Source organism: Mastomys coucha, unplaced genomic scaffold (assembly GCF_008632895.1).
Source record: "Mastomys coucha isolate ucsf_1 unplaced genomic scaffold, UCSF_Mcou_1 pScaffold11, whole genome shotgun sequence".
Lineage (NCBI taxonomy): Eukaryota > Metazoa > Chordata > Mammalia > Rodentia > Muridae > Mastomys > Mastomys coucha.
In genome coordinates, this window is record NW_022196893.1 from 34,051,005 (window position 1) to 34,069,501 (window position 18,497).

General features: G+C 42.7%; 1 protein-coding gene and 1 non-coding gene across 2 annotated transcripts in view; both read right to left on the reverse strand.

Moving 5' to 3' along the window:
- LOC116080610 (cyclic AMP-dependent transcription factor ATF-7) overlaps positions 1 to 3,414 on the reverse strand; it is an 89,266-nt gene extending 85,852 nt beyond the window's left edge. The window contains exon 1 of the mRNA XM_031357065.1: positions 3,311 to 3,414. The gene's annotated coding sequence lies outside the window, so the exon portion shown is untranslated. The remainder of the gene's footprint in view (positions 1 to 3,310) is intronic.
- Positions 3,415 to 5,767: 2,353 nt separating this feature from the next.
- On the reverse strand, positions 5,768 to 5,871 carry LOC116083101. The gene has a single exon (XR_004115582.1). It is a non-coding gene; the product is annotated as a U6 spliceosomal RNA (small nuclear RNA).
- Between the last annotated feature and the right edge of the window lie 12,626 nt (positions 5,872 to 18,497).

The window sequence follows — 18,497 nt, forward strand, 5'->3', positions numbered from 1 at the left end:
GGAGGCAGAGACAGGTGGATTTCTGAGTTTGAGGCCAGCCTGGTCTACAGGGTGAGTTCCGGGATGGCCAGGGCTACACAGAGAAATCCTGTCTCGAAGAAAAAAAGAAAGAAAGAAAGAAAAAATAACGTCTGTTTTGGTTAAAAGTTAGGAAAGGAAAAAAGGACAAGATACAATAACATTAACATTCCAGTCCTTGTAAGTAACCCTCAATGTTACTGAGTAGTGTGACATTAAATTTAAGCAGAAAACTTTTAACAATTTACCATTGACTAACAAACTTTCCAATTAATTGTTTTTCTTCTTGTTTCTGAGACAAAGTTTCATGTTGCCTAAACTGGACTTATACTCTCCTCGTAGACAAGAATGGTCTTAGTTCCTGCCTCCAATTCTCCAGTGCTGAGATTACAGGTGTGCACCATCATGTCCAGTGTTATTTAGTAACAGGGTAGTATTCTTCCTACTCAGCTACATTATCTAGACTCCAATGTCCATCTTTTTGTCAGGTGGGAATACTGCCCAAGGGAGGAAAAAAAAAGCATTGTACTTAAAAGTGTTCAAGTTAAAGCCATCACAAATTCTAGATTGGAAGATCAAAACAAGGGACTTTGTTCTCTCAGTGAATTTTTTTGATGGGGGAGGGGAATACTGCCTAGGAAACTAAAATTTCTTCTGAATGTTCAGTAGCAAATGCTCCCAGTTGAAATGCAATTCAGTAGCTAATAGTAAAGGTTCAGTAATTGATCAGTCTAAATATTTATATAGGGACAATTTCTAGCCAGGGGAAAACACCTCAACTGGTTGCTGAAAAACAAAGGTTAATACAAAACCACATGATCTGCGTTTTCTTCATTAGCAGTACTTCAATTATCAAAAATAAAAGAGGCAGGGTTATAGCTCAGTGTTAAGAGTACTTGCCTGGCATGCACAAGCCCAGCTGAAAGCTCTAACTTGAGTACCACTATAAATCCCCATAACACACACACTCACACACTCATGCATGCACAAATGCCAAAAGGTAAGGGGCAGGGGGCGGTAGAAGGAATATAATCTGTGCAAAGAAAGTTATTAATTAGCTGTTTGAGTCTAACTCATTATTAAGTGATATACAACTACTAAACAAAGGGCAATGTCCTGTCCCTTTTCTGTACAGAATTAAGAACAAACTGGTAAGACAACTTCGTATGGCTGCCAAACTTTTCTTTAGCTTCTTTTCTTACAGTCATGTTAAGTTTCGCAATAGCTTCCACTTACTTTACATCCCCATGCTTAAAAACAAATTGTGTTTGAGTTCCTCAACCCTTGTCCTAAAATATTATGATAGCTTTTTAGTTTCTAAGTCTGGATGCAAAGAAAACATGAGAAAATGTTCAATTTTCTGAACTATGAGTCTATTTTATTCACACCACTTAAAATATAAAAAGGGGCCTGGGGATATAGCTCAGTTGGTATAGTGCATGCACAAAGCCCTAGGTTCAATCCCCAGCACCACATAAATTGATAAACTGGGCCTGGAAGTGAATGCTTGTATCAACACTTAGGAGGTGGAGATAGAGGGATCAGAAATTTAAAATTGTAAGTTCAAAGCTCATACTAGCTACATGACACACTGCATAAACCACACACACACAGTATGACACATTGAATAAACACACAGACATACACTCACACACAAGGGCTAAAGACTGTAGCTCATATGGCAGAGTGCTTACCTACCATGTATAAGATCCTGAGTATTCAGTCCCTAGTACCACATAAACTGGATGTGGTGGTACACACCTATAATCCCAGCAGTTGAGAGGGAGATGGAGAATCATGGTCATCCTCAGTTATCTCAATCTGAGGTGTACTTGGGCTATTGGAGACCCTGACCCAATTAATAAATAAGAAAATATACAAGTTAATTAAGACTAAGTTCAATCATCCATTAAGTAACTCTTAATGAATAAAAGGGAAAAGCCACATTTAAGGAAACAAATTTTATTTGTTAGTAATAACTATAGAGTATCTATAGTTTCTTCAGAAATTATACTGCTGAAAAATTTTAAACACAGAAAACAAATGAATTTGCTGGGAAAAAAAAAACCTGCACATCTCCACAAACCAGGTTCATATGAACCCTGAGAGATATTAAAACACCCTCTGCTAAGCAGAAAACAAAGTTAGGAAAGTAGTAACACGGGAATCTGGGTAGGAGGTGCCCTGGGTAGTAAACACCCCAGTGAGAGCACATAACAAGCATTTCAGAGCAACACAGAAGTCCCAACGGATCTCCAACTTGGACCGCCGAAGTCCCAGGCCCACATCCCTGTGTTTTGAAAGAAAGGAAACTTGGAAAGTGGAATACTGGAAAAATGACAATCTGAGCAGCGCCCTATTTTTCTTCTTCTCAACCCCTGGGGCAGCATTTTGGCTGGCTGGTGACCAGTCTGGGTGCCATATCCACCAAAAAACACTAAGCAATATCCTGGCGGTCTTCCGACTGAAGAAAGACCCAGACTAAAGACCTGTATGTATGTCAGTCGCTATCTCTTCTCCAAATATCCCCTTACCCTCTGAATTTCCACACTATTACCAAAGCGATGCCTTCTAGCAACCCAACCCACTCACATGTCTTCCTAAACGCATCCACTTAATCTGCCCAAATCCATACTTTCTGACACCATGTCTCTTGCTGATCCTTATGAATTCAATCGAAACGCCAGGACCCTCGTTTCCTGGGCTCCACTTCGACCAACAACGCGTGCTCTCACCTGAGCCAGGCTACCAGTCACCCAAACCTACCTCCTGCCTATTTTACCTCTGCCTTCTGCAGTGCCAAGCCCTAAACCCACTTTTTGGGAAATCTTTTGAGTCTTCAACCTAGTTTAGCAGTCCTCCTCTCTTCTATTCCAAGGTTCCTCCATTAGACTTCCACTAGACTTCGCTTCCCTCAGGATTCAACCCCCCTTTCCTCGCCACGCCCTGTGCCCCCCGGGGCTACTTACCCCAAGTTCTCCCCACACTTCAGTCCTCTGGCCCCGCCTTCCTCCAAAAGGAAGGAGGCGGGAGAAGAGAAGAGGGCGGCACTCCGCAAGGTAAAGGCGATCTCCCATTAGCGCTCATGGCCGCCAATTGTGGCTTCCTTCTCTCCTATTGGCTATCTTTAGCCTACGCCCCACCCTCTTCCTCAGACAGGCCTGGCCACCGCCTCAGCGCCCCCGTCCAACAGACTGGGAGGGGAGACCCCGGCCCGGGACGCTGGGACTGGCCAGAGTAGAAGGAGAGACTCCTGTCAGGCCGCGGACTAGCTAATGTTAACAGGACTCACCCGCTGGTAGCTCCGGCGCCTCCCGCCCGCCCGCGCTCGGTCCCACAATCTGTCTCCTGCTCCTCCTCTCCCCCCTCAGCGGAGCAGATACTTTCCTCCCGTCCGGGCAGGCGTGTTCACTTCTCGCGAGAAGTGGGGGCGAGGGAGCGACTCGTGGGGCTGAGTTGGACCAGGGCCTAGGGGCGGGGCTTGCTGTGAGCGTGGCGTGAGTGTAAGGTTGAGCGAGAGCTGTCCACACGACCCACACGTGTTCGGCTGCAGAGTGTGGGCAGCGCGGGGAAAGCGGCTGGCGTCTACGCCGTCGGTCCGTCCGAAGCAAATGCGGAGGGACTGAGTGTCTCAGGCAGCCCTCGGTTAGAGGGGAACGAAGGGAGCAGAGCCGAGTGACGGACTTCAGTCCCCAAGCGGGCGACTAGCTGTGTGAAGCGAGTTCAGAGTCAATCCGAACAGGTGACTGCTTGTACTTTCTTCTTCACACTTGAGAGCACCTCGCTGGCCGAAGCCTCTGCCCGGTGTGTGGTGTATGAGCTAAGATGGTAGTGTGAGGAAGTACGTTCAACTCCAGCTGCACAGCTGCGGCACCCACCTCTAATCACCACATGGAGGCAGGCGGATGTCCGTGAGTTCGAGGCCAGCCTGGTCTACATAGCGAGTTCCAGGACAGCCAGGGCTACACAGAGAATCCCTGTCTCGACACCCCACCCCCCACCAAAAAAAAAAAAAAAAAACCAATGGGTGCTCATCAATCTAGCCTACTTGTTAAGTTCTGGGCCAGTGGGAAATCCTGTGTTAAACAAATAATAAAAATAAGGGGGGACAGCTCTGAGGAACCAAACCTGAACTTTGTCATCTGGTCCCTTGGACAACCCCTCCACACCTATGAACAACACACACACACACACAGAAAGCGACATAGGACTGTTAGTGTAGCTCAGTGGGAAGCCTTAGGTTGGATTCTGCACAGAACGGCGATTTTTTGTTTTTAATCTGTATTTATTACCCAGCAAGTATTTTACCGAAACACCAACAGCACATACTATGTCAAAAACAAAAGCACACGCAACACTGTCCCGGTCATGTGGAGAAGAGCAGACAGACCTGGTTTTTTTCTGACAGAATTTTTTATTTTATGGTTGAGCATAAGTCAGTAATTATATTTACCTAAGAAACTGAAGAGTTCTTTAGGGTAATGAGACCAAAAGCAACTCCAAGAGGGGAAAAACACTATTGCTAGTATTGAGATAAGTCCTCTTAAGAAAGTTATTTATTGCCCAGGCAGTGGTGGCTCACGCCTTTAATCCCAGCACTTGGGAGGCAGAGGCAGGTGATTTCTGAGTTCGAGGCCAGCCTGGTCTACAGAGTGAGTTCTAGAACAGCCAAGGCTACACAGAGAAACCCTGTCTCGAAAAAACCAAAAAAAAAAAAAGAAAAGTTATTTATTTATTTATGAATTAGGCAGGGCTTACTATGTAGCCAAGCTGTCCTGAAATTTATTTTCCTGTGTCAGCCAACTCCTAAGTACTTATATTAAGTATGAGCCACTTGTTTGGCCTGAATGTATGTCTGTATACCATCTACATACCAGATGCCTGCCTGTGCAGGCAAGAAGAGGGCATCAGATCCCCTGAAACTGGAGCTACAAATGGTTAAGACCTGCAGTATGGGTGCTAGGACTAGAAAGCCAGGTCTTCTGGAAGAATAGCTAGTCCTCTTAACTGCTGAGCCATCTCTCTAGCCTGAGGAGTTGAATTATTAAGAGATAGCCTTGAGATTTTCAGAACATCAAATATAAGAGCTACATTTGAAAAAGTTATCATGAAGAAGAGACAGGTGGATCTCTGAGTTTGAGACCAGCCTGGGATACACATGAACACACAAATTATTTGGTTAAGATGGTACTTTTTGTGTGTGTTTTACTGTGAATAAAAGCTTAATAATTGAACAGATTTAAGCAGACTTGACAAGGGATTCCAGGGTTCCTGACAGGTAACTAGTGATAACAGTGGCAGTATCGTAGACATAGTTTCTGCCCAGTGTGTGTCTGCATGGGGTAGGGCAGGAGAACCAAGAGGGTGGTAATGGAGTCTGTCCCCCCTTGAAGCTGTTTTCTTCTTTATGCTAGGCACTGAGCCCAGGGCCTTGTACTCCAACATGTAGGTAGCTAAATCCCAACACCCAACACAGTCTTTTTCTTTTCTTTTTCTCTTGAGACAGGGTCTAGCTATCTGTGTGACCTAGAATGTGTGTTCTTCATGCTTTTCCTATGTCCTGAGTGCTAGGATTACAGGTAGGCTTCGCCAGACCTGGCCCCCTTGGCAGCTTTTTTGTTACTCAGCTTTCTGAACTTCCTGTCTGTGATCTTATCTAGCTTCTTAGCATCCTCTCGATGGTAGAAGAATCCAAGTGATTTCTCCCTATATAGCAAAAGTAAAATAGAGTTTTGTTTTGTTTTTGTTTTTAAATATGGAATGCTTCACAAATTTTCGTGTCATCCTTGCACAGAGGCCATGCTAATCTAGGTATCGTTCCAATTTTAGTATATGTACTGCTGAATGGAGCACATGAGAGTTTTTTTTTTTTTCTTTTATGTGCATTGATATTTGGCCTGGGCGTATGTCTATGTGAGTGTGTAAGATTTTCTAGAATTGGAGTTACAGAGTTGTGAGCTCCTGTGTGGGTGCTGGGAATTGAACCCAGGTCTACTGGGAGAGCAGCCGGTGCTCTCAATCGATGAGTCATCTCTCCAGTATTTAAATAGTATTTTAAAAATACCATTATTCTCGTAATTAAGAAATGAGGCACTGTTAGTTTCTGAGCCGTTCTCTTCTAACCTTCAGAAGAGAGAATGATATGATAGAAACTGACCCTTCACTATGTAAAGAAAAGTGTGCATAAAAGAGATGCCATCACAAATCAGAGGGGAAGGGATTTTACACATTATACTGACACACTTGGACATGTAATAACAACACTTATGAATCTTATGTTCTATTCTAAATGTTTTATGTGTGTTCATTTCCTCCCAATTTTATATCATCAATCTATAACTCTCCTTTGAATTGCAGACTGACATCTCCAGTTGCCCACTTAACAAATCCATGAAGATGTCCACTAGGAATCTCACACTTATTGTGTCTAAAACAGAATCCCTCTTTTCCCTCCCACACATGTCCTTTTGCCAATGTTAATATACAAATCAATCAATGTTCTTTGTCTTTAAGTTTTATTATTAGTGTGTGTGACGTGCATGTATGAGTGCACATCACACATGTGTATACAAGTGGTATGTGTAGTGCATACTACTACATATATGTGACAACAGAGGGTAACTAGTCAGTCTTGTCCTTCTACCATGTGAGTCTTGGGGCTCAAACTGAAGTCATTGGGCAGCAAGCACCCTTACCTAACAAGCCATTTTGCTGGCTCTCTTTCTTTGTTTTTGAGACAGAGTCTTGTGTATCCCAGGCTGGCCCCAAACTCACTATGTGGCCTAGGAGAGCCTTTAATATCTGGTCCTCCTGTCTCTATCTCTGGAACCCTGGTGAAAACACTGCCATTCTCTGCATTGACAATGGATGGGATCAAGTATTCCAAGACACTGTCTTTCTAGTACTAGACTCCAGAGTACCATGGAATAACTTATAGCAGCCATTCTTACCCTGAGGAAACTTCACTATAGGATGGACCAAAGAATCCTGAAATAAGCTGTGGCCTCTCAAACTAACCTTGACAATCAAGAACACTGGTCTGCCAGGTAGACCTTCAAACTTATGTCCTCTTACCTTGATATCCTACAGCATTGTCTCTTAACCTTCAAAAAGTAATATTCTTCTCACAAAACTATTCATTCCATATGATGAGCCATTTATGGATCTATTCAAAAACTCAAAGTTCAGTGAAGTGGAAATTTCTGGTTTTGTTGGAGACTCAACTATGATTTTTTTTCTGGAAGATGTCTTATGAAAGGATATCTTGCTAAAGCAGACAAGAGAGAGGATCTTTTGCTGAGAACAAACACATGGTATTTTTCTGGAAGCTGTCTGGTGAAAGGGCATGTGATGTTTTGCTGGAGTGGACACTTAAGAGGGCATGCCATGTTTGGAAAGCATGTAAGTATAACCCAACAGACAGTAGATAATACTCTGGCATTGGTTCACCTTGCTGGTCTTAGTTGGCAACACCATTGTATTAGTTCACCTTGCTTACTTTGCTGATCTTCACTTGTCGGGACTTTGTAAAGAGAAGCTCACAGAAGAAGTTTTGGTGGTGGTCCAGCTTCTTCTAGCCACTTCAGGAGACTGGTGCTGACAGCTGGAGCCTTGCTGCTTCTTCTGGATTGAACTGCTGCTGATAGTTGTTTGCTGTTTTGCTAGTGGACTGGACTGCAGACAATAGAGATTGGAATTGCCCCAAGGTTCTACTTCTAAACAAGTCCATGTCTCCCTTGTCCTATTAGCCATCTTCCTTCCCTACCTTTGGTCTACAGGCTATAAGGAAGGTTGAAGTGTTTAAGAACCATTAGTAATTTAGGTTTTAAAAAAATATAAGCCTATAGTTCAGAGTCTCGTCTGAATCATATAGGCATGCACTTTCAATGTGGACAGTCTCCATAAGGCTCATGTGTTGCAGTATGGTCTCAGTGTAGCAGTGTTGGATGGTAGGAAATGACTAGACCAGGAGAGCTCCCACCTTATCAACAGACTGTTCTCCTGATAGGGTTCATCGCTTACTGTGCTGTTGGAGGGGAAGAGACTTCAGAATGTGAGGCCCGTTTGGAGTAACAAGGTTGCTGGGGACACGTCCTTGAAGGGTATGTTGGTTCTTCCCTTCCCTTTTGTTTCTTTTTAACTTAATGTGTGTGGTATAGCGTGTACATGTGCGTGTGTTCATGTGTACATGCATGTGGAGGCCTAAGGTAGACAGCAAGTGTCCAAGATGGAGATTTATTTTTTATCTAGTTAGCATACAAAACAACAGGTTTCACTGTGGTGCTTTCTTCATACCTGTGCATCACCACTGTTCCCTGTCTCCCCTCACCACTGTTCCCTGTCTCCCCTCACCACTGTTCCCTGTCTCCCCTCACCACTGTTCCCTGTCTCCCCTCACCACTGTTTCCTGTCTCCCCTCCTGCTAGTTCTTCTTAGGGTCCTCTTCTGCTTTCATGTCACTTGTGTGTCTATAGTTAATTCTACATTCTGCCTCTGACAGAAAACATTTGGTATTTGTCTTTCTCTCTCCCCCCATCACCCTCTCTTCTTCCCACCTCCTCTTCCCCTCAGTTCCCTTGCTTCCTGCAATGAGCCTCCTGCTCTCAGGTCACACCTGAATGAAAGCCTGCAAATGAAAGGAATGTGATCTTTTCTTTCTGAGTCTGGTGTATTTTGTTTAACAGGATGATCTCCAGTTCTACCCATTTTCCTGAAAAATCACATAGCTTCATTCTCCTTTATGGCAGATTAAAACTCCGTCATTTATGTTCACCATGTTTTCTTTATCCATTCATGTCTTACGTGCATCTAAATTGATCTCATATTTCAGGCTGTCACAAATAGTTCCTCCAGGACTGAAGAAATGCGTCAGCAATACAAGAGCACTGCCTGTTCTTCTAGAGGACCTAGACTTGATTCCTGGCTTACACATGGTAGCTTACAATCATTTGTAACGCCAGTTCCAGGAGGTCCAATGTCCTCATCTGTGGGCACCAGGCACTCAAGTGGTGCACAGACCCTTACACATAAGATGAAACAAAAATGAATAATAAGTGAGTAATGCCTCAATGCGCAAGAATGAGGCAGCTTACCCTTCTCTTCAAAAGGTCAGCTCTTGAATAAGCCTGACCTCCTTCCTGTTGACCTTCCTCTCCTGAGTACTGAGTTTTAAACAGTAAGCTGATAGACTTGGGTCTGGCAACAAGTCAGGAGCTATGCCACTTCAAGTCCGTCGTACCTACGTTCATGGCTGGGAAGGACTGGTGTCAGGAGAAGGCACTCTTCAGGTCACTCCTGCCTGCACACTCACAGCACTTCCGTCCCAACGGATTCCTTTGCTGGTGCAGCTCTTGTTTTACCCAGAGGGTAAGGAACTGTCAGCTTAGGATGAGCTGTTTCCAAAAGCATTCACATGTCTGCATTTCTCCCGAGAGGTCTGTTCTCATGGGGTTTACTTTACTTGCACTCTGGCAGCTTTGCTGTGCATAGCTTCTGGAAGATCTTCACTGCTTCTTCTGTAAACCAGGCTGGCCTCAAACTTAGATATCCTCCTGCCTCTACCTCCCAAGTGTTAGGATTGAAAAGTTCTTTTAGTTCTCATTTATTTAAAAATGTCTTTGGGCTCAGTTGGTGGAGTGCTTGCCTTACAAATACAAGAACTTAAGATCCCTAGGGTGCAAGTAAAAAGCTAGGTGTGGTGTCCCACTTAAACTCTCAGTGCCAGAGAGGGGAAGACTGGAGGAGTCCTTGGACTTTCTAGCTAACCAGTGTTGTCTACTGAGTGAGACAAGTAGGAGATCTTATTTCAAAAAACAAGGTGGAAGGTACCTGAGAAATGAAATCTAAGGTTGATCTCTAGCCTCCACACATATGAGAACACATATCCAAGCATCCCACACACACATATGAGTACTACTATGAATGTGCCTACCATGGGTACATCACGGGCATTCATGTATATAGACTGGGCTAATCTTGAACTCACAAAGATCTGCCTTCTTCTGTCTCCAGAGTACTGGGACTAAAGGAGTCCAACATGAGTCTTTATCTTTGCTTTTCAACACTGTGTAGCTTAAGGTGCACATTCAGCACCTCTGAATCTTTCACATTTTCTCACTTGAACTTTGTTGAAATTCTTGAATGTGAAAGTTTGTGTTTTATCAGCAATTCTTTCTTCAAATATTCTTTATGCCCTCTTTTTTTCTTCACCATCTGTGGCATTTGATAACACCACAAACCTCTGACATTCTTTTCGTGATTGTTAATTTTTCTTGTTGATCTACAGACTGTTTGGGCATCTAAAGCTTGCTTTCTTCTGTCCACGGACACCTATTGGGGAACTTTTCTTCTGATTTTTATGTTACTATATTTTCTCAAAACTAGATTTTCTATTTGTTTTTATTTTTTAATTTATTTGGGAGGAGGGCCAACTGGTCAGTTGACAATTTGCAGGAGTCTATTCTCTCCTTACACCATTCCCAGGTTCTGGGAATTGAGCTCAGACTATTAGGCTTGGTGGCAAGTACCTTTACTTGTTGAATCTTCTTGCTGGTTCAAGTTTCAGTTCAAGATCTGGGGAACCCTTTGCTTGTAGGTTTCTAAGGCAAATACACATCACAACCTGACCTTGTAACATAGTAAACTCATTTACCTTATGGCTGAGATGTCTAAGAGCAGAAGAGGAAGGGTTGGGACTGCTATTGTAGTTAAGTCCCCGATCTGCCTCTCAGCTCCATGCTTCCAGAAATAAGACTCAGACTCAAATTATATTTACAAACACCTACTCTGAATAGGTCATAACTAAAGATACGTATTTATTTTAACCTACATTTTCCCATGTGGCTGGTTACCTGAGCTCGGGCATCATTTGTCTATGCATCTGTCTCTTCACCTCTTTTCAGGGCTCCTCTCCTGTCTCCTTCTCTTCCAGAATTTGTTTTTCCTCCTGATGTCCCACCTCTATTTCCTGCTTAAGCCATAGCCATAGTGTTATTTTATTGACAAGTGAGGCATCCATACAATATACAAGAGGATCTTGTATAAAAAAAGAGAAACTCCACTCTCAAATTTTACCCCTTCCAAATAGCCCCATTTTGTAGACTGAGCCTTTATTTATAATACTAGCCTTTGAGAGACATTGAAGGTCCAAACCATAGTGCTTTTCTAGTAAATTTAGGCAAACTTGATAAGCATTTTATGTATGTATGTATGTATTTGTTTGTTTGTTTGAGATGGGGTCTCCCTATGTAGTCTTGGCTGTCCTGGAACTTGATCTGTAGATCAAACTGGCCTCAAACTGACAGAGATCCTCCTGCCTCTTCCTCCGAAGTGTTGGGATTAAAGTCCTATGCCTGCTTAATGTTTTTAACTTTCTTTTTTATTATGTGAAGTCCACGTGTTCTTTGCAAGAGATGTTTTTAAACATTCTATATTATTTCATGTTTATGCCCACTGAAATCCCTGCTCAGCAAGCTCGGTGGTCAACTACTTATTTCATAGATTTTCCTAAATGCCTAGAAACCAATAAGTCTCTAAGTCTTTGCCAAGGGTGCTTGCTGAGGCATGCTTTCAGCCTCAGGCAAGCAGTTTATAATACTCCTTCACTTCTTGCTGGGTTAGAGCCTGGAGTTTAATCAATGGTAAGAAAGTAAGAACTCCTCTGGCCTTTCCTAACTACACATAACCCTGAATATGCACATACTTAATGTATGTTTACATTCTAGATTCCCAGGAAACCTTAAGACTCTCCAAAGCCCTATACAGATGCCATACTCCCTAATTTTTCGTTATGTGCATGTTAGTTAGTTTATCTTTTGCCCCAGTTGTTATCTACTATACTGTAAATACTGCCTCACTAAACAGTTGCCTCTCATTGTTTAGAAAAATGTCTCTGACATACCCAGTATGGCCCCAGTTCAGTAAGGGAATAAAGAAAAGACAAACAAACCTTCAGAAAATATGAAATCTGGTGACTTGGGGTCACTGATGAAGATGCTCCAGTGTCTATTATATACAGTTGAACAGAGAGGTAGTTTTTTTTTTGTCTGTTTGGGTTTTGGTTTTTTTGTTTTGTTTTGTTTTGTTTTGTTTTGTTTTGTTTTTTGAGACAGGGTTTCTCTGGATGTCCTGGAACTCACTCTGTAGACCAGGCTGGCCTCGAACTCAGAAATCCAACTGCCTCTGCCCCCCAAGTGCTGGGATTAAAGGCATGTGCCACCACTGCCCAGTGAGAAATAGGTTTATTGTATATAGCTGAACAAGGAGGTAGACTATCACATGCAGCTAAACAAGGAAGCCAGGCTTATGGCATACAACTGGATCAAGGGGCAGGCTTAGCTAAAGTCAATAGTAGCAATTTCTTTTCTTATTTTCTTTCTTTCTTTTCTTTCTTTTTTTTTTTTTTTTTTTTTTTGTTCTTTTTCGAGACAGGGTTTCTCTGTGTAGCCCTGGCTGTCCTGGAACTCACTCTGTAGACAAGGCTGGCCTCGAACTCAGAAATCTGCCTGCCTCTGCCTCCCAAGTGCTGGGATTAAAGGTGTGCGCCACCACCGCCGGGCAATAGTAGCAATTTCTATAGGGGAGCATTCTTCAGGTGGTAAACTTCTGAGGGGGAGAAATCAATGGAGGACATTTCCTGCACACACTATCAACACATGCACATCGACCACCAAAGGCTTTGCCATTCTTCAACCCAGTCCATGGCACTTCTGAGCTGGGATGAGGAAGGTTTTACCATTTTACAGTGGGTCTGAGGCTATGGGGGTCCCTGACATGTCTGTGTTCCTCTGTTTATTCAGGACTTCCTCCATTCCCTATAGCCCCCCAACAAAAAAATCTGTTCTCTGCAAGCTGCAAGTCAGATCAAATAAAGATAGCCTTCTCTTTTTCAGACTTCACGTGTACTCTATTTCCTTGGCATGCAGTATTTGGATGGGTGGGTGCACGTGCAGGGCTGTTGGCATGAACTGGCATGATTCTGAGTTGGCTCTGAAGGAGTTACTTCAGCAGCTGGCATGGTTACTGATCTTTGCATTCTTTTGGAGCGATTCTGCCAGCAGGGCTGGGTTCTGCTCTGTTCCAGTGTGTATTTCTGTAGCTATTCATATGGCCAGAAGCAGACAGCCCTGCTCTAATCCAGCACTGCTGTAGTTGTTGGAAATCAGGTATATGTGTCTGGTGAGTCTGCATTACCACCATTTGCCAAAATGCTTCAAGGCTGGAGGTAAGTAACTTAATGCATTTTAAGCCAAAGATAGAAATGTGGCAGCTGAAGCTGCTGATTTGATGAAAAACTGTTTCAAGGGTCCTTGCAGGGAGCATTGAAACTCTTTTTTTTTTTTTTTTGGTTTTTCGAGACAGGGTTTCTCTGTGTAGCCCTAGCTGTCTAGCTGTCCTGGAACTCACTCTGTAGACCAGGCTGGCCTTGAACTCAGAAACCCACCTGCCTCTGCCTCCCAAGTGCTGGGATTAAAGGCATGCGCCACCACCGCCAGGCCACATTGAAACTCTTATGTACAATCTTCCAGAAAGCTTCTAAATATGTCAAATAATGAGTTTGCTGTGAATGTGACTTTGAAGGAACTATGAGCCCACTCTATCCCTCTCATGGTTGCCACGCTGCTGGCTGCAGGATGTTGGTTTTCATGGTTCCCACAGAACTCAGAAGGAAGGAAGATGGGAGGCACACCTTAAAATGCCTCAAGACTCACTGATCTTACTAAGATCTACCATTTTCCTTGAATAAACAGTCATGGATGCAAACTTTGGATACATTTCAAACTTTATGCTTTTATTGTTTGTTTTGTTTTTAATTTTTGAGACACAGCCTTATTTTCTAGCCCAGGCTGGCTTAGAATTCACTGTAGAGCTGGAGAGATAGATGACTTAGTGGTTAAGAGCACCAACTGCTCTTCCAGAGGTCCTGAGTTCAATACCTAGCAACCACATGGTGGCTCACAACCATCTGTAATGGGATCTGATGCACTCTTCTGGTGTGTTTGAAGACAGCTACAGTGTACTCATATAAATAAAATAAATATATATTTAAAAAAAAAAGATTTCACTGTTACAGTTTTCCTGTGGAGGTCTCCTGCATGCTGGAATTACAAGTATGAGACACTACACCCAGCTTAATTTCTAGAGCTCTGAAGAAGCTGATCCTTCTGGGCCAGTGAGATTGCTTAGCAGGTAATGGCTCTGGTTAAGCAAGCCTGATGATCCGAGCTAGAACTCCAGAACTCTGTGGCCACCACATGTGTACCAGAATGTGCCCTTCTGCCAAAAGTAATACTTCTAATTTAAAAGCTGATCCCGGCAATTTTGTTTATTACTTCCACAGTAATAAACTCAATCCACCATTTTTGCTAATGCCACTACTTCCAAATATTTTTTCCTTCTTTTTAGTCACATTTATTTATTGTGACAGAGCAGGGATGTTGCTCATGTGCCATGACATGGGTGGAGGGCAGAGGACAATTTGAGAGTCAGTTCTCTCTCCACCATATGGGTCCTGGGCATCAAACTCAGGGTTTTAGGCTTGGTGGCAAGTACTCCATCCACTAAGCCATTAGTCAGGATTCTCTAGAGGAATAGAGCTGATAGAATGAATCAACATATATTAAATGTGGATTTACTAGAGTGGTTTATAGGCTGTGATCCTGCTAGTCCAACAGCAGCCATCTTCTGAAGGAAAGTCCAAGACTCTAATAGCTGTCAGTCCACAAGGCTGGATGTCTCAGAAGGTCTTCAGAATTCGTTGGAATCCTGAAGAAGTAGGTCCTAATGCCTCAGGAGCAGGGTTTGGTACTGAGAGTGAGGAGTAAGGAGGCAAGAAGGGAAAGCTTTCTTCTTCTCTGTCTTTTATATTGAAGTCCAGATTGAGGGTGGGAGTCCTCACCGCAAATGACCCAATCAAGAAAAATTCTGCACTTGGGATGCAGAGGCAGGCAGATTTCTGAGTTTGAGGCCAGCCTGGTCTACAGAGTGAGTTCCAGGACAGCCAAGGCAACACAGAGAAACCCTGTCTTGGAAAAAAAAAGAAGAAAAGAAAAAGAAAAATTCCTCACAGGTGAGCCCAGATGTAGTCAAGTTGATAAAAATGGCCATCATACCACTCCACCAAATCCATTTGTTTTTCAGGCTAAATCTTTCATTATCACCACCAATGTCTGTCTTTCTCAAACATTCCCCATCAGCAATCCTGTAGAGGTTAGCAAATCCTCTACCTGTGGAGTGTTTCCAGGATCATGGGATCCTCACCAGTCCTTACCATGGGCATTGCTACCACCCTCACCTAAACCATGGCTCTCAAGTCACTCAGCATTTTCCAATGAAACCTTCCCTTCCCTTCCCTCAGTTCAATATGGACATTTGAAACAAAATTGTGAACAAGGTGTCTCTAAGGGCAATGTCTTTTTTTATAAATATAAACTAGAAAGAAGGCCCAGGCTTCCAAGGGTGTGCAGGCAATGTGGTTGCTATTGGACCACAGTGTAGGTCTGAGAGAGATAATCAAGGCAACCTCTTGCCATTGAGAAACAAAATGGGGGGCCTAGCTTGATGCTCCACACCAGAAAGCACAAGCCATTTATCTCTTGTCAGCTAGGAAATAGCAAGCAGGTAGAAAAACCTCTAGTGCATGCCACTGCTGGCAGTGCAGCTCTAGACTTGTCTGTAAATAAACCTCTTATCCCCCAAAATTTAATGTTATAAAATATCTATTGGAGTTTATGGTCTTTTGCCCTCAGGGACATTAAGAATGGTCTTGGGAAGGAGCAGTTTCACTTTCCAAGGATTTATTGTGCATCCAGGAATTATAGATAAAGATTTCAAATGAGAAATTAAAATAATGGCTCATGTTTAAAAAAAAAAAGGCATGTGATTTAACAAAGGTGATGGGATTGTGCAGCTGTTTCCCTACATTAAAAGCAAAGCTGCTCCCATAGAAAGATCAGGAGGATTTTTAGAAGTACTGGAAAACACATGTTCTGGCAAACAGTTGTTTGTGATCAGAGGCCAAAATTAAAGTTGCAAGTGAGTGACACTGAAATAGAAGCCTTGGTGGATACAGGAGCTGATATAACTATTATTTCACAAAAATCTTAGAATTCAGAATGGCCATTTAAAAAAGTTTATACCCAATTTCTAGGAATTGGAAAGTTATTTCAGATAAAAAAGTGTGTGATGGGTTAAATGTATGGTACTGTAAGGTTAAATAGGAAATTTGAGACCTTATGTGGCTGACATACGCATACATTTATGGGAATGAGATTTATCATAGCAGTGGGAAACTCAGATTAATATTCCCTCAATACCAGAGACAATCCCTAAAATAAAGGATGAAATGGAAGATGCTTCTGGGAAGGTATTGAAAAACATCATCCATTGGGAGGCAGAGGCAGGCAGATTTCTGGTCTACAGAGTGAGTTCCAGGACAGCCAGGGCTACACAGAGAAACCCTGTCTCAAAAATACCAAAAAGAAAAAAAAAGAAAGAAAAAAAAAAAGAAAAACATCATCCAGAACAATCATAGACTGTGTGGGTTGTCCAAAAACAGGATACAATAGGGACTGAGTTTCCAAATTTATAAGGAGGGCCACTGCTGAAATGGCCCCACCCTTAAAATGGTTGACTAAAAAGCCTGTGTAGATAGATCAGTGGCTCTTAACTAAGGAAAAATTACAGGCACATGAACAGCTGGTACAAGAGGAGATAAGGGCTCAACAAATAGAAGAGCTTACCAGTCCATGGAATTCCTCTGTATTTTTTATTAAATAGAAATTGGGGAAATGGAGAATGTTAACAGATTTAAGAGTTTTGAATAGCCAGGCGGTGGTGGCACATGCCTTTAATCCCAGCACTTGGGAAGCAGAGGCAGGTGGATTTCTGAGTTCAAGGCCAACCTGGTCTACAGAGTGAGTTCCAGGACAGCCAGGGCTACACAGAGAAACCCCATCTCAAAAAAACAAAACAAAACAAAAACAAAAAACAAAAAACAACCAAAACAACAACAACAGTTATACCACACATTCCTACAGAACAAGCAGTTATAGAAAACTCTAATCATACCTTAAAAGAAATGCTTATAAAACAAAGATAAAGACCCCTCCCCCACCAGGGATAGACTAAATAGTACCCTGTTAATTTTAATATTTTCTGAATGTTAATCAGAAAGGAACAACAGAAATTGAGAGACACTGGGTTACAGAAAAAAATGTGGAATTAAACCATCCTATATACTATAAGGATGTGTTAACGTCAGAATGGAAGTCAGCAATTGTTTTGCTTTAGGGACTTGGAATTGTTTATATTTCCATAGGAAATGAAAAGCAGTGGATACCATCAAAACTAATAAAACTCAGAATTGAGCAGGGGAGGTCTTCTGAAAACTTTGGCCACAGACCCAAAAAGATCAAAGAAAAGAGCCTGATCAGTCAGAAAAGCCTGGACAAGTAATGTTCAGCACCTAACCACTGACAGGCCTACGTGCAGGACTCTGGTGTCTTTCAATACAGAGCTATCTACAATGCACAGCAAGAACAGGCCTATGAGCAGGTCTTTAAGACAGACTGCGCTGAATGTACATTCTACATGCCCATGTTGGGACTATAAGCCAAGGTTCACAGAGTTGGGGGCAGAGATTAAGAGACGGCATCAAGAAACTCCAGAATAAGATAGTCCAGGGGGTATAAAAGGTTCAGGAAGTGGTATCCAGGAAAGAGAAGCATCACTGTTAGGTTCTATCTCAGTTGTAAATGTGCTCCTGAGAAATCAACAGAAAGATCACATCGGACACCAGATCTCCTGCAAAGACACTAGAAATAATGGAGAAGCAAAAATTGCAACAGTAGCATGGTTACAAAGAGCAGCTTCAAGACTGCATAATTAGTAGCTAAAACAAATGTGGGAAATGCAGTATTACTTATTTTGTGTGCCTAACCTTTAAAGGATCCCCAATGGCTAACCAACTGAATCTTTGGGAATGATTAGTCATTAGAACTGTTTGACCCTAGCTGGGCGGTGGTGGCACATACCTTTAATCCCAGCACTTGGGAGGCAGAAGCAGAGGCAGGCGGATTTCTGAGTTCGAGGCCAGCCTGGTCTACAGAGTGAGTTCCAGGACAGCCAGAGCTACACAGAGAAACCCTGTCTCGAAAAACAAAAAAACAAAAAAACAAACAAACAAAAAAAAACAAAACAAAACAAAAAAAAACCTGTTTGACCCTATGACCTTCAATGTTGGTTGCCTCTTGGACTTCTGGGAACAGGAGAGAATATAAGGATTGGAGAAGGGTCCAGGTGGCAGAAGAAATAGGCTTGGAGAAGATAGCTGGTGTAGGAAGAAAGAAGATTGAGAAGAGAAGAGATTGAATAGAGTTCAGGTAAGAGAGCGTTGAGCCCGAAGAAGCTGAGCTGCCAGAAGACATTGTTAGGAGACAGGAGAAGAACCCATGAAGAATCTACAAAGTAGCAAAAAAAAA